Below are 15,382 nucleotides of genomic sequence, written 5' to 3'. Positions count from 1 at the left end.
TTATCGTTTTCCCACATTATTTCCGCGTTTGAAAATGAATAAATATAGCATATTATGATGAGCATCGGTTGACTTGTTATACAAGATAAAATTGCGATCGCTTTCGCGTTGACGCTTTCCATCGTTATCGCGTGCAAAAATAATTCTCTTCTCGATACCCGCGCGTTCTTATTCTCTCAAAGCTTATATTCCGGACTACTGACTCTAAGAAGTGCGTTTGGCTTACGATCACCCTTGATATTATTCACGTGATCTTTGCTATGAGTGTAACACATCTTGAAGAGAAATTGAAACAATTTTTACTCGCTGCAAGTCGAACAGTTGTACAGTGTGTCGCGTACAAGTGTTAGGAAAGTGTGCTTTGTTTCGAGGAGTATCTTAATGGAGGCTTTCGGGTTGTGATCCGCATCTTGCATCACGATTCGGTGAATGCGAATATTACGGAACAGACAGGAGATTCGTAGTGGTCCCTTCCGAGACGTGAATCTTCGTCCGTCCATCAAGGACGGTAGCGTCTGACACTTGAAATTCACGGATCGTCTGACGCTCGTTCATTGACTCTTCGATTGGGTTCGATCCGATGGTAGTTGTGTAAAATGGGGGATTGATGTAATCTCAGGAATAAAAAAAAATGCAAAGGACACACACATCTCGCGGCAGGATATATACGGTACCTGTCGTGGTGCTAACACGGGCTAATTTAGTCCGCATCTGCCATAACACTAAATGGAATTAATCGAGGAATTGGTAATCTTGGATTTTAACTTTTAGATTCATAAAATGAGGATGACTAGATATGTATGTGTGTGAAGAAACGCATGACATAGTGAAGAGAATAAAAAGGTGAGGAAGAAAAGAGCAAAAAAAAAAAAAAATAATAATAATAATGCGAAAGAAAATGAATTCTGTAAAATGATGACTCTTGCTAGTGTAATTGGGCGAATGTTTGTGTGTACGTGTATAATCTTATACAAGGAATTAGAACATGTATGAGACGGGATAGGTCCAAACGGTTTAATGGCAATGGGGGAACACTTGAGAGGATGCAGGTGACTCTCCATATTTATTGTTTAAATAATTGCCGCTGTATAACGTAAAATTGCATTTGCGGAGAAAAATTTGATACACGAAATTTTAGCGTTTCGTTAAAAAAAAAAAACTATATATCTGCATTATACGTTATATACTCAAATATCTTTATAACGTATACATTTGTCAGAAAGTATTGCGGCACAAGTTTTCTCTAACTTTAATATTCACCTGGGGGGCTGGAAAGAGAAAGAGAAAGTTGCGCTGTTTCAGAAAGTTATAAATTTGCTACAACTTTTTGACGACTGCTATAAAAGAAAAGCGTTTAGATAAAGAGTTCCTACTTTCGACCAATTGGAGATTGTCCTGTAATATAAACGCTATGAATTAGTAGTTGTAGATGAACTTACTCGTGCAGCCGAGTTTAAAATTAATTTAGTCCATTTAATATTTATTTAAGTTTTTATTTACTCGAATTTATTTAAACATATCTTTCTCGATTTTAATGAATTCATATAGTGAAATCATATAAATTCTGCAACAGATTTATTTTTTAACAAAAATTATATTTTTGTCGTAAAAATATTATTTAATTTTTAATAATTAAACAATTAAATAATTTAATAATAACGGAGCTTAGTATAGACGACGAGTAAAAGTTTTTAATTGCAATCTTTTGAGAGTCACCTGTACATTGTAAATTTTATGCAATATTGGAAATATGATAGTTTGAAGGCGAAAAGTATTCGGGTCCATTCTAATTTATGTTTTTTTTTTTTTTCTGGGGTGCTTAGACGTGTCAAACTAGTTACTAACATATATTTATACACATACGATGTTATTATTTTCAATTTAATTATTGATTTCGATTTATTATTAATTTTGATTAATTATTTTATCTTTTGCTTACCTTTTGAAATTATTATAGATTAGGTAAGTGGCATCTAGAGTCAAAATTTTATCAAGCAATACTTAAACAATTAATATTAAGAAGTTAGTATTAAATATCGATGCAAAATTTTTCCAAAGATTCTAATATTAAAATACTATATAAACTGGAGAAACGCACTTTGTAAAATGTAAAATAACAATACAAATAACATATACAAATCTTTTGGACTTGGGCAAATTTTGATTTTAATTCATCGCGTTGCTCATGCCACGTAATAGAACGCACAACATTTCTTGACGGAAACCAGAACAACCACTGAATTGCGAGTAAAAAAAAAAATATTTCCATCGCAAAAGCATCAAATAAAGAAAACGGATAAGCGTTATCGTCATAAGCACCCCTGCGACCGTAAGACTTTTCGAGCAAATGAGGAAGAGAAATCGCGTGAGGGGCCACACCGTAAGTAACCTAACTCCTAATTAACTTAGTCACGGGGAAACTTGCCATAATTAATTCGATTGCACTCGCGTGCATTATCGTCTAGCGGCGAAACGCTGACGATGTTAAGGTATGTGTGTGTGTGTGTGTGTGTGTGTGTGTGTATCGCGCATATAAAGATAATTGAGAGCGAGTATTGAAACGCGCTTTATAAATCGAGGAACCGTTTTGCGATCGATCCGAGAAGCGCTACGTAAACAGACAGCTGTTCGTTGAATTTGGATACGATCGTCAAATTAGCTTCATTTGCATCGTACCTCCCCGTGGAGATGGTTAAGTTTCATTGTCATTTGATGCGCGGCAGGCAAAGGTGATGATCGAGCCTGTTTACTACCGCCGTTCCTTTCGTTTGCAAATTCTTCAATCGATCGGAAATCGATTCTTTCTCGATGGAAATTTTAAAATTCAAGCCATCGTTGAATTTTCAACGATCGAAAAGGAATTGATTTTTTTTTTTTATCAGTTACTAATTAGCAAAACCATTAATGACGAAGAAAACCTCTTATCTTTCAGGATATATAGAAAATGATATAAAAAGATTTAAAGACATTTAATTAAATCCTTTATGAGGGAAAACAACTTAATTAGAGGAGCCGTAGATGAAAGAAATGGCGGTACTTTTGTGACAGTGGGTATACATACAGAATTAACAAGCGAAAAGAATAAGGAGATACTATGGACATAATACAGATAGCCAAAGGAATATCCGACTATGCTGCCATGATCTATATTATGTTTATGGAAAGCGCAAGCACAAAAAACGCATCCACAAGTATATACATCTATCAATGTTTGGAATGTTGGGATTTGTTTAAATAAATACTTAAAAGATTAAAAGCGTAACTCATGATGGCGTCCTAATTTTTCGCATATCCCATGCCATTCCCATCATCTTCCTAACATTTCACACACACATACATACACATAAGATTTTAAAAAATCTTATAATTTTATAATTTTTTTATAATTTCTATAATTTTTTTTTTTAAGTTATTACATAATGTCATGTTGATTGATTAGAAATCTCATTCTTTATTCAAAGTAGCTCTAATCAGAAAATTACAAATATCTTTCCTTATTTGTTATCTCGTATTTTTTTAATTATCAAACATATTTCAAGAATCATTTAAGAAATATTAAAAATTGCTGCAAGCATTAAATAAATACGCGCGCGTATATCTCGTTCTTGAAAAAGGCGCCAAATATAGACTTAAATCAACCATTAAGAATGAGAAAACGGCTACGAAACAAAGTAAGAAGATCAAGGATTATAGTGCACGAATACCTATACCGTCCCTTTCTTATGCCCTTATAGCGTAGTCGTACTGACGTCTCGCGGTTTTCTTGTTCGCGCGGAGGGTGGCTCGAGGTTTAATAGGGTGCTTTCCGCCTCTCGTGAAGCCGTGCAATGAGACCTGCCGCGGGCTGAAGTATAATTAGTCATGCTGTATAATAGTAGTGGCATATAGAGAAACCGAGTGCATAACTATATATATGTAGACACACACACACACACACACACACATATATATATCCGAAGTATATGCGTTTGCGTGTATCGGTGCCGCAGTGCGGGGTGTTTGGTAATTGTTGATAAAAAAAGTCGACCGTTCCTCGCGATATGGCGCGACGTGAGAAATGCGTCGAATTAATCCTACAGAATGTGGCAGAGAAAAATTTCGAATTCTTCAAGTTTTATTAAATCACATTTTCATTTATATATATATATATATATATATATATATATATATATATATATATATATATATAAAGTTTTGCGCGCGCGTAAACTAATGAAAAATGATTTCTTTCTGTATACAAAACACACTTGCAAAATCAATAACATGTGTTTTATCGCAATATATCGTATATCAAGGGCTTAACGGAATGCATTCGTGCTAAACGCAATTTCGGTGAAAAATGGATCAAACATACGTTGTGGAGTTTTAAAATTTCTTCATTGTAAACGTTTGATATCGATATCGATATCGATATCGATGCTGGTAACTGTCTACGACAATATAAAATTCATGTTTGTCGTTTATTAATAAAGATCGATCTCTAAAGTTATTCTTTCAAAAAAATTCGAATTATGTTTCCTCCTTTTGATTGATTTTTTTGAGAGTTGAAACAATATTGCATAAATTTTTAAATTATGATAATTTTTTTCATCAAGGATCCTCCTTTGTTAAGGATTATTCTTCGGCGAAGAAAATTTTTTTATATCTATAGCGAAAGAATTAAATCAGGGTTTCCGCAATTTTGCGGAATGGAAAAGCAAACGTTTGATATCAAATTGGTACAAATGTAGCACACGTACAGATTGCTTCAATCGCTTTAGCCGCCCGTTTGATCGTTGCAGCTGATGCATATATACACGCGACCTTTTGCATTTTTTTGCCAAACGCGATGATCCACGAAGATATGTTTTTTTTTTTCCTCCCTGTTTCAGAGATAGCATAAGCTCGTTACGTTCCTTGAAATGCACAGGTCGTTCCCTTCTCGCGGTCGTAAATAAAAAGAAAAAGCGAAAGAATAAATAAATCTCTCTCTCCATTATACAAAGCGATAAAGAAACGTGATCTTTCGTTTAACGAGCATTGCGCTCGAAGCAAAAGGATTGCGTGAATAATACGATTAAATCATTTCAAGTTGGAAGAAAATCTTTAGAAGAACAAAATAATCACGTGGAAAAAAAAAGAGATCGGCCGTGTACTAGGAAACGCTAATCAGAGCGGAAGAATCGAAACGTTAGATTCTTGCTTCCTGTGGATGAATGTGGGTTATTACGGTTTATAGACATCGGATCGACGCCAATTAATAATCCGATGCTATTTTTAAACAGCCGTTGCAACTAAATGGCAAGCGCGAGTTATTCCAGTTGAAAGAAAATCGATAAGGGCGTAATACACACGGTGGCGTTACGCGTAAGAGCAGCTAGTGTAGGGCTTGAATAGATAGAGGTGTTAAATTGAAGTGTCCGTTTACTTTCTCCAACGGTTAATATTAACGAAGGCCAGTTTTAGCCAAACTACACTTTCGATAATGAAAGTTAAATTCAAAATTATAATGCGGGACATGCAGGCGACGTGCAACGAATGTAATTAAATGATTGACATTCCACACATGCAGTAAATTTTAATTCTCTCTTCTACTAATATCAAGGGGATGAAAATAGAACGATGGAGAATAAAACGATTATATCTAAATAAATAAATAAAAGGCGTTTATTAAGCTCTAAATAAATGAATTTAAATGTGAATTTTTTATTACGATTAATCTTAGAATATAAAATTTTTTAAAAATTATTTTTCTCATCGCGGTTTTTCTAAATCTTTGCACGTTAATGCACTCACGGTTGTCTTTTCGCTTAGAAATACTACCAGCATGCATTCCGCGGGATGTTCCGGCAATGCTGTGGGACGCGTTTTGCAGATGAAATACAGTGTCTCGCGATAAATGGACGCTGACGCGATGCTGCAGAGACGTGCCCTTTTACTATGAACCTAGCTTTATTCTCACTGTGTTTTAAGCGACTCTTGTATAGGTCATGTTACCTCGGAAGTCACTATTGTTTGCACCTTGACACTCGACCGGTTGTCAACGTCAGTGATCATTTTTCATTCTTTAAGAAATCGATAGAGACTATATACTCACCCTTAGCATTCGTTATATAAGCCATAATCTGTGCTATGTCAAGTCAGTCGTTCGCTTGCGATGGCGCTAGATGGACTTATGTTAAACTTGAAGTAAATTGTGTAGTGGATATTTAGCGGTTCGCATATCTTGTAATTTTAAAAGAATAGTAATCTTGAGAGATTATCGAACATAAGACGTGATCGCTTTCGAGACATATAATCTGCCTATCGAATCATAAGTTAAAACCTTGAAAACAACGGAGACATAAAAAGACATTGGCAGCGAAATCGCAAAGTTTGTTGGCTGTTTCGTGGCTTTTACTTGAGCCACGTACGAAGGTGCGTAACAATGTTACTTATTACTTAGCATCTTGAATGCATATAGTCATGTTCGCGTCCTCATGTTTCACGTCAAAGAAATTTTAATATTTTATGGGGCCGTATAGCGTACGAGGCACGTTGGACGAAATAGCGTGGCATAAGACAAAAATAAAAATTCGACATTCCGTTGAACGTGTTTTCGGAATGGCATCAAATGGTGGATTGTTTGCTTTGTAGAATCATAAAAATAGTATTGCAATAAAGTGATTGAATTTTACAACAGATATATTTCTGACAAAAACTTTTGTTTTTTTAAAATGAGAAAAATGATTTATACCGCTATTTTGCCCAAAAAGCTTCAATATCTTAAAAATATAAAGTATTGACTAATTTTTCATCATTATGTTCTATTTTTATTATTGTTTTCAAAATTGTTTTGAAATATTATTTTGAAATATAATAATTATTAAATGTAATAAATAATTGTTTTGAAATATTATATTTAACAATTATTTTAACATTTAAAAAAGACCTAATTGATTTTTACACTAAAATTTATTTTTTAATTTGTTTTTTTAAATGGTGAAAATTTGAAGTGTAAATCTTCAGTTAAATATTTTTATATCAAATTAAAGTATAAAACTTTCGATTAAATATATGCTAGCAGCATCAAAATATTATCAAAATATTCCGAATATTCGAATGTATCTGAATCGAATTCTATAATATTCCGATCCTACATTATATCGGATTACATCGTATCAATCTAACGGTAATTCTATATTCAAACATAATTACGTATATTCATATCGATCTATAAAGGTATGGACTAGCGGTTTGCCAGCTATGTCCGCACATATAATTCTGTAATTAACCCTTGAGTAAGCACACGTGTCAATTTGAAATCTGAAACACATGTTTGCCGATTTATAAATTTTTAAATTCCGTGAGTCAATTTTTTAATACATTATATATTTTAATTTTTACAATAAAACAAAATATAATACCATGTAAAAAGAATTCTGCACTAAAATAACTACCAACTGAAATATATCGTTGAAAGAACTTTTTCGAAAAATCAAGGTAGAAATATCAGCTACAGAGATTCCGCGATTAATTAATAAAGCGATTTGAAAATGTAATTATATGCTATAATTGTGGGGAAGCGTCTACGTTCAAAATGAACTCCGACAATCTGTTTTATCTAAATTAGTGTTTCGACTATTTAATTATCCCGATTTCACCGGCGGTGTCCGAAAATTGGAATATTTTGGAAGCGCACCTGGGAATTCTCACGCCTCGCGTTGCGTCCTGAGTTGCGATTGCGTGTCGCGGTAGCGGAACGAGTATCAAATGCAATTATGCGTCGCGATGCACCGTAAGGCCGACACGCGAAGGCGCGAGCGTACCGAGTGTTCCGCGCGTGTCGAAAAAATCTCAGCTACATTTAAGTCAATGTTATCCCTTCCTCCTCCTCCTCCTCTTATGCGACACATCACGCCTTCTTCCTGCACGAGTCAGAAGCCGCGATAACGAGGGCTAATTGAACACGACGGAGACCGTTCGCGCGTGGACTTACGCGACAGACAACACACACAATTCGTCTCGAAGAGAAGAACCCGTGATTCTTGGTTTATTTTTCTCTAATTGTATATTTATTTTTGATTAAAATCCTAAATTGGAGAAAGCTATAGAAAAAAAAAAAAATTTTTATTATGTATAGATTTTATCTATCTGTGTTGTTGTTTTTTACATTTTGTTTTTATCGAAACATCTAAAAAATATGATTAGCAAAAACGAATTAATTTTGCACGAAAATAAATATGTTAGTTTTTTAAAGTCACACAACACGTGTAGGATAGAAGATACGTTCCCTTTAAAACTTTCAAAAAATTATCGGCTTTAAAGGAAAGAGGAGAGAAGGATTATGAAAGGTAACAGCTGTTCTGACGGACAAGGAGATAACTCGTGATTTCTTATTATTCTTTTTCGGAATGGTTCAACAATGCGTGATATTTGCAAACGAAGTGTGTGCATAGGTTGTACAAAATTTATGCGAACGGGAAACAGTTCTACCCGTGACAATTTTCACAACTGCCATAACAAGAGCTAATAATCGGCAGTAGAGAGTCATTAGCGGAAATCCGTCACAGCACAATCCTGGGGAACGTAATCCGCTCCAACGATTATCAGCATGTCGCGATTACGTTCGTCATAATGCGACACTAATTAATTTACCGTGTAATGCGCTGGAAAGGCAGTTCAAAAAAATGTTGCCTGCATTTATGAAAATAAATGGACGTAAATTTTTTTACAAAAAGTAAAATAATCATCAACCAGTATATTTTATTTTTAATTTAAATTTTTTAAATTTTTTTCTCTTTAATTTCATAATTTAAATTGCACTATATTATTTTAAACTTTTTCTTGAGAGAGTATTCTCTCTCTCTCTCTCTCTCTTGCGGATTAAGCTACGCAGGAAATCTTTTCGTATAACTTCCCGAAAACTCTTGACTCAGCAAAAAATCGAATTTTTTTTTTATTCTTGATCCACTTTTATTCTACGACAGATGAACGCAATCTGTCGCGGTCGCTTTGTAAGAGGCAATATGAAAACATTCCGGTTCGTCCCATTCTACCGTAGCAGCAGATGCAGAAAATTGAAACGCATTAAAATGCATTGCAAATCTGTGGCATCGTAATGTGATACAATTACGTGAAAGCATTATAAACATGTCTGATACTGAGTTGCAATGTTTCGTATCATGAATGTAATATTTTATCATAAATACGAATAATAGGCTAGAAAAATGCAATGTAAAAGGTTCAACTTTAGAGAGATTATGTATTGACGTTTGTTTTATTTTAAAGAAAAGAAATGCATTTATATGTATTATATTGATATTAAGAAAAATCCCATTTTTCACGTCACCAACTTAATATTTAAGCTCGCAGAAGCGAACCGACCAGCATTCGACGAAAGAGCGCGCAATTTCTTTCTGTCCTTCCATCCAGCATTCGTCTCTATCGCCAAGATGTTTATGTATGGGTAGGACGGTGTAGCAGCTGTACCTTGAATTACTTACCTAGATTCTAGTCGTGTTACCGATGTCGCATCGTATATTTTTTTACAATATAATATATATATTCTTTATAAAAATTTCCTTTCAATGAAATATATCGAAATTGTAATTATAGACAATCTACCGCGTATGAATAATGCAAAAGATAACGATTCATATTTTTGCTGGATATATTTAACGTGCGGTTAATAACGACTTTAAATTTTGTAGACATTTGATATTAAAGTTTTTTAAAAAATAAATTTAATGGGTAAAAATAAACGTAGACGTTACTATTTGTTTAATATGAAGATGCCATTTATATAAAGATGAAACGAGAATCAAAAGAGGTAAATTTGCAAAATTTATGCCAAGAATATGTGCTGGAGTTCATTGATGAAGAAGATGAAGGAAAAAGATAACTCGCATGTTGTTGCATCAAAGGATGCGTATATAGTAATGGGAGAGAGAACTTTGAAATATATTTTGCTTTGGATGCGACAAACGCGAAAAATCTTATATTTGATGCAAACTAACCATGCAGCCATTGTAATTTCCATCTCAGCCATGGCAATTCCCATCGTGGACTTGCATCCGTAATTCGCTTTAAAGTGACTTGAGGACTTTGCCGTATCCGAAGCACGCAAGAAATCTTTAATGTCGCCAGCCGTAGGTAGGTACTTGAGGTATCGCCATCAGCAAGAAAACGAAGCTATATTGATGTACGATTCTATTTGAAAAAGGAACGGAGGAGCTTTTTCGTTCGCTCTTACAGGTTGCCAATATTATTTCGATCACTGCAAAAAAACTACGACATTTGACCGTGATCGACGTTGCCGGGAACGTAAAAAGTAGCACAAAGATCGAAAATGGAACGAATAATAATCAGCGCGGTAGTTTACGATAAAAATTCCTGTGATGCAAAAAAATTGGAGCAGAGGGTTTGTGTAAGAATATATTTTGATGTATTGTAAAAAAAAAAAAAAGAGAAACCGCATCGATTGCATGCAAGCTCTTCTTGCTCTATATAAAGCTAAAAGGAAAAGTTCGCCCCGCGAGATTATTACAGATTGGAGTAGCTGTTATCAGGGAATCATAACGATATTCATTCTATCTATTTGTTCATGTTAAAAAAATAACAAAAATATATTTTATCATGGTTTTTGTCAAAGATAAAATTTAGGATATAATTATCTTGAGTCTATTTTGTATACAAAAATTGTATAACTTTTATCTTGAATTTATTTTGTATAAAAAATTGTGTAACTTTTACTTGATATTCTTTTCGTGTATGGATCTATTTAATATCTTTATTTGCAATATGGCGGGAAAAGTTTTGCTCCTCCTATGAAACCGTAAATCGAAACGGAAGCATTCCGAAGTACATATTTTCATTTAGCGGAAGAGAGGTGAATAGATACCGGCACGTGACGTACAATTTCTCTTCGTTTCTACCGCCGAATTATTACAGGGCACGGGGTGCAGCTGCGCAATGAACCGCCTATCCGGCGTGTCGCCGAAACCACTATACTTTCCGTCGTTGTCTGGCAGCCTTTTATCTCCGGGTGATATATGAGGGCGAATAGGGCTTTTCTCCTCGCGTTGGACATTGTGTGCTGGCCCATGTTGCAGAATGCGTTGTAGGATCCCGTGTTGCTGCGAGGCTTTTAAGCTAATTTGACGCAGCGCGCGTATCACGCGCTCATTTTCTGCTCGCGACTCGTCTTCTCTTTTCGTTCTTACATTTGCTTCATCGTTAGTTTGTCAATTATTTCTCTCCCCATTTGTTCGAACGAAATTTTGTCGGAACGAGATGACTGACAAACAAAAAATGAATGAGATTTATGTACGTGTAACGCGAATAAAAGAAAAATCTGCATTTTAGTATGTAAAAAGGGCATTCAATTTAAAAAATACATTTTCGAGATAATGTTGACGATACGACAATGATATAAGAATAGCGTCTTATTCGCGCGTCACAGGCTGCTAAATTTAAATCCGGTTTTGATGGGGACAAAATCTGGCGATTTGTCGTCCAGCGAGGATTCCGTAGAACATGCTCCGCGATATGCACCTCGTACACAATCTGGAGTTAGGGCGAAGTTAGAGGGAGGGACGGGCGGTCGATGGAGGAGAGAGGAGATAGATCACAGAGACTAGAGAGATCGGAGAGATAGAGAAGAGGGATATTTGCAATTCCAATCCCATCTTCGACCTCGTCTCTCGCGCAACCTCCATCCCTCCTCCCTCCTACACACTCTTGCGAGGGACGTATAGACGTTTCTCGCGTGACTTTGTCGGCCGCGGAATGCGCAACGATGGACGGATGCAGAAACGAGGCGACATGTTCGCTAAATTGCGATACATCACTGCCTGTCGAGGCAAAACACATTGCCAATTTTTCGCGAGCTTTCCCGCATTGGCAAATAAAAATGTTACGCGAGAAACGAGCCTCTTTCATTTTTGTTCTCGAATTGTACACAATTTGCTTGGAACAATTAAAGTATTGGATATGCTTTTATTTTAATTAATTATATATATTTTAATTACAATGCCGATAAATGCATAAATAAAAATTCGGCACAATTAATTTAAATATCAACAACAATAATTCGAAAAAAATAAATTATTTGAAGAAAAGTATGCATGTGCTATTGAGGTAAATATTTTATATTTGTCATATATTTTTTTATATATCTAATATATATATATATATATATATATATATATATATATATATATTAAAACTACTTATTAAGAAAATAAATTGATGATATTCTTGATGAGCATATCGTAAGATTAATTAGTTAGGAGAAAAAGAGTTTGATATTAAAATTTTGATATTAAAAAAACACAAATTAATATAATTTTTGATATGTTTTTTATTATTTTTAGAAATTTATATAATTGTCATTTTAAAATAAAAGATTTTTAATTTTGAAGGTTTCTATTATATGTATAATTCTTAAATGAAGCTAATGTGACAATTAATATACTTCAATTTTTCATATGAGAATTTTACTTGCATAAATCATAAAAGACCAAAAATATATTTCAGTTGTCAATTAAATAGTATTACAGATTACAGGACGAGCATTATCTATACACGACGCATGGAGCCGTATAAGAATACTGCGTTAACGAGGGACGACAATGCTCGACTTCCGCAAGCGTGTCCGAGAAGCGTACGATTTCATCATTAGTAGAAATTTGATTCACGATGTGTCGACGGAGCTTGCAGGAAGGTGAAATTATTTGTTTATTCGTGAAAAATGTGTTTCGAATGAATAATGACCAGCACATTGTATGTGAATATTTTGTGATTCCATCTTTCAATTTATAATACACATATAAAAATGATATGACATCTAATGTAAAACACATACTGGATATATATTACACATATTATATTAAAAAAGATATTTAAAAAAAAAAAAAGAAAACATGAAAATTTTTATCTGTCTCTATATTTTACATTGCCACTGAGATTTATGATTTTGTTAAAATTTCTTGATTTTAGAAAATTAGATATGTTATTTTGAAATTCCCGTATTCGAACAGTCGTATAATTCTCTGTCTATTTATTTCTTTTTCTTCATTAAACTTGGTTTGCGATATCTTGTTAACGATGGAACTTTGTCGATAAATACAAGTACAAGGAGCTGCTATAAATTCTTCCTGTTTTCTGCACGCGTATTCCAACCGCCAACCATCTCTCCAACATATTTCATTTCCTTCTCCGTCTAGGATCCATGGACTCCTCCTTCCTTCTGTATTTTCTCGTTCACCAGACGAGAAATAAATTAAAATAGAAATTTGCACACACACACATACACATAGACACACAATTTCCTGCGCTCAATTCTATTCACTAGACTTTCGCCGATTCAATTTGCCGGCCTTTAATGTAAAACTAAACTTTAATAATTTTGCAAAGCGCTAATGAATAAAAATGAAGGGGAATAATAGAAGCCACAGATTTCGTGGAATAAACTACTAAAATGTTAATCATTAAATTGTCTCACTCTGTCTTATTTAACTAAGAAATATTCAATTATAATATATTGACACCAAAAATATATAAAGTTAAATTTCAAATTTTACAAAATATGAGATCTTTCGAATTTCATTCTTTCGCTCTTCACATATTTGAAGACTGAAGTTTCGGGTAACAATATCACTATGAGAAAGTTCCTCTTATCGATCCAAAGTTGGAGAAGTTCATAAACCGAATTCCGATCAATGGAGTTCTAAATAGAATTACGTACAATTGTACAAGTACAAACAAACACAAACCAGCACGATGACGGAATATTGCAGTAATATTAACAATGGTCGATCAATAGATGATGAAATATATTAGAGATATGAAATAGAATGATAAGATGCTTGTTGTGGGAAGTTACAATAATCTCATAATAATCTTATTGATTGCATTATCGCGATCAGTAGAACCACATTATAAGTGTTTATAATTAAAAAAATACATCGCATTTGTTCTTATTTGCGTTGTAGATTAAATCGAAGAGATATCGCTCGGAAAATTAGAGCGATCGATAAAAAAATAGAAAGCGAGCCTCGATTAATATATCGGTATTTATAATCGTAAAATAATTTTCAATTTTTAAATGTGAAAATTAAGAATGTTTTTTATTGTTATCGTGTTATTAACTTGTTAATGTTAATATATTGTTGACATGTTAAATATAATTAATATAATAGTAAAATATTGATATTAATAGTAATTGATATTAAATTGACATTCTATTGTCGTGTTATGTGATACAATTAATTTATAATAAATATAATTTCAAATTTTTAATTATATACATTTAAATTATGGTATTAAATATGAAAAGACACTTTTTTCGTGTTTTCATCTCCATAATGTAGAATTTATCTTTTAATTAAACAACGATTAAAAATCTATTATTTATGAATCTGAGTTAACGGCGAATAACATGAATCGATATTTCATGAATTAAATATTTTTCAAAGATTATAAATTCTTATGAGAATTCAATACAGATTGACGATTAATCGATGATTTGATAAAACTGATGATTATTCTTATAAAATAATAATTGATTATAAATATCATCTAAGATCGTTAATTCCAAATTTTGAATTTCATTACAAAGGGTTCGTAAAAAGGAAAGATCATAAATCACGTGTGTCGAAACTGATTTGAGGCATACCTCATGCTATACGTAATATTATATCTCTGATGACATAATGACATTATCGAAATCTGTGATAATTTGATGCAACGTTATCGAATGTACGCGTGTATTGCTTTATTTGATTATTTAGATATTGTTGAAACGTTGCACGGCAAATCAACGCAGCGGTCACGTGTTTTTTTGTCGCTTGTGTTTACCTTGTTTGGAATTAGCGTAGCTAATGCCAAACAAATGAGTAAAATTGATGCTAAGATATAAACGCGACTGTAGCAATTATTACTAAAACTGTCAGAAAGGATTGCTCTCAGTTGTCAAGAATTTTGACGAGGGATAAGCCTGGGATTAAAAATTTATATTCCAATCCCGTAATATCTCGGTATTAGACAGTAAAATGCTTATTGAATGATATACAGTAATACGGTATTAAATTGTTGGTAGCATCCATAATAACTCAAAACAATTTTCCAATTCTATTTCAAATAACTTTTACTATCGAGAGATTGGAAATATTGTGAAAGTAATCGATCATTAGAAGCATTGTAACGAGTATTGTAAAATAGAAATTAATAGATGATGTATTTGTCCGTCATTTCTGACCAATACCTCGAGAATTTGCACGCGTTAAAATTTCCCAGCAATTTATCTCTCGTATTTCGATCGCGAGACTGTCTAGCGAAATTCAGGGCGCGGCTGAAATATTCGATTTAATCTGTCGATCTTGCGGATCGAGGCTCGGGACTCGGGCGGCGACAGAAACGC

This window comes from Cataglyphis hispanica, chromosome 18, assembly GCF_021464435.1.
Source record: "Cataglyphis hispanica isolate Lineage 1 chromosome 18, ULB_Chis1_1.0, whole genome shotgun sequence".
NCBI classification, from domain to species: Eukaryota; Metazoa; Arthropoda; class Insecta; order Hymenoptera; family Formicidae; genus Cataglyphis; species Cataglyphis hispanica.
Note: the sequence above shows the minus strand (reverse complement) of the source record.